The 2,308-nt window shown below is 36.7% G+C and overlaps 1 non-coding gene across 1 annotated transcript; it reads left to right on the top strand.

Annotated features, from left to right (window-relative positions):
- Nucleotides 1–1,701: 1,701 nt before the first annotated feature.
- On the top strand, nucleotides 1,702–1,786 carry LOC118159984. The gene has a single exon (XR_004747299.1). It is a non-coding gene; the product is annotated as a small nucleolar RNA SNORD45 (small nucleolar RNA).
- The last annotated feature ends 522 nt before the right edge of the window (nucleotides 1,787–2,308 follow it).

Raw genomic sequence — 2,308 nt, 5'->3', positions numbered from 1 at the left:
GAGGTGTGGTGTTTTTTATTCACTTTGCTAGCCACATCGTTTAAATTGTATTTTGCATAAATTATCCAGCGTCTGAAACAGGCAAATAGCTGCACCTCAGTTCCTCCTGTGCTACTGCCCACAACAGCTGCGTGGCCATTGCAGTTCAGCAGTGTGAAGGCCTGCACTGCTTTGCCTGCATGAAGCCTGTTCTGAGGACTGAGATCCAACCCAGCAGTGACAATCTCAGCTTGAAGGAATGCAGCCTCTCTCACTACTGCACTTTATTAAGTAAGTAAATGTTCAGTCAGGATGATTCACTTCAAGTCAAAGTGCAACATTTCTTTAAGAATGACTTATGTGATCATTTTTATTTCAAATTCAATGTATTTAAGGGTATATTCCTTTCCATCAGTGTATACACTTAACTGTTTGCAGCACGAATAGCCGAGGAAGAGGAATTCTTGAGATTTTTGTGTTTTGTTTTGTTTGAAATTTGGCTAGGCTCTGCTGGGCAGTGCTGGCAGAATGCACGTTCCCTGGACTTCTTGGAAAAATTACTCAGCCACATCTGGAGTGCCATGTCAGGAGACAGTCAAAGGACCACAAAGATGACAGACAGATGGGACAGCTGCACTAAATGAACAGATGACAGTTCTGGTATCCGTCACATCACGTCACGGTGAGAGTGGTGGGATAAATGCCAACACAGGTCAGACCCTTGTTTTATATATACTGTCAGCGTTGTCCAGGTAAGTTGCAGAAAAGCAATTTCTAATCAATGGTTTTGGTGATTGCAAACTTAGAAACCAAATACTCTTGGATAGCAATTAGAAAAACATATTTCAGTATGTTACTTAAACACTAATGGACAGACCTTCAGGATTTAGCTCTATCACTTCCGAAAATAAATAAATCAAATTACAGAATGATATGCTTTTAAAGTTCACAATGGTGACTGATAAATTTTGTAATACTCTAGCTACAGGTTCTTCTGGAACTTTAAATGATTTCCTTTGGAATTTTAAAATTCTCTGTGCACATTGAGGTGAAAGACCAGGATATGAGTACTGTTTTAGTTTTTATATATCTATGCATATATATGTGTGTGTCTATATAGATGCACATATTACTGTATAATTACTGTATTTTATAATATTTAATTACTTGTATTTATACAAGTATTTATTGGTATTTATATACTTTATATATTTATATATCTTGGTATCTATATAACCTTTGCATTTATGAAATATGCATGATTCAAGTGTAGTACGTGTACACTTTAGTACTATACAAAGGAAATATGGTAGGAGCCAGTTCTTGTTCTCAAATCTGCTTTTTCTTTTTTCCTTTGTAATATAAAAATGATACCAGTCTGTTGAGCATTTTATTTATCTGGCTTGTACTCTTCCTCCTGATAAAAAGGATTTATTCTCTGTCTTATTTTTTTACCATAGTGACTAGCATTATAAATTTAACTTATCACCATCTATTATGCCTTTTTTTCCTGTTCCTTCTCATGCAAACCACGGTGGGATACAATACTCAAAAGGCTCAAATGCTTCTAAAAAATCGCTTGATTACTTGCATCTCCAGTCCCATCTCATGGAAGAAATGGTGTTACAAAAAATAAGGTAGTGTCCTGGTTTTGGAAGAAAGTATATAGGAATTAAGGTGTTGGATTTGAAACCCTTAGGGCAGAAGAATGTTACTTTCTTGGATCAGTGGTGAGTGTTGACATGTATTACCTTATCTAAAGTACTTGTTTATCACCAATTAAGCTCTAGAATTACTCCGAGACCCTGGAAGCTAAAGTTTCTTTAGGTTTCAACCTTTGAGCTTCTCAGAGCTGTCCAGTTGAATTCCTTTCCCAAATTCTAATCCAGCACTAGGAGGCAGGGTTACACTGTAAGGTTGTTTACATTGATGTATTAGAGATGTGTACTTCTTGGATTAATGATTGATGGTACTAGGAAATACTTTTATGATAACTGAATACAGCTTCAGAGACACAAAGTTGAAAAGTGTTAGCAAATGCTAATGCTCATAAAGTCTTGTGGTAAATTTAAGCAACCTATCTTGTGCGTGTTCTTAGTCCACAAACACCATTTAGTTTCCTGTTTGTATAAAGGGCCCTGTCACATCTTCCAGGTAAGTGTACCAGAATAATGGCAGAATTGCAAAATCCAGCAATCAATATCATGTTCTTGCATCAGTTTGACTAAAAATTGCATTAGCTCAGGGTTTGGGGCTGGGTGTAGCTTTTATGGATTAGCTTCCAGATTTAAGTGTGCCAAAGAAAATTTGCAGCTGTAGTCACTCTTGC

Source organism: Oxyura jamaicensis, unplaced genomic scaffold (assembly GCF_011077185.1).
Source record: "Oxyura jamaicensis isolate SHBP4307 breed ruddy duck unplaced genomic scaffold, BPBGC_Ojam_1.0 oxyUn_random_OJ72840, whole genome shotgun sequence".
NCBI lineage: Eukaryota > Metazoa > Chordata > Aves > Anseriformes > Anatidae > Oxyura > Oxyura jamaicensis.
The sequence above is the reverse complement of the archived record's forward strand: the minus strand, read 5'-3'. Positions and strand labels throughout refer to the sequence as shown.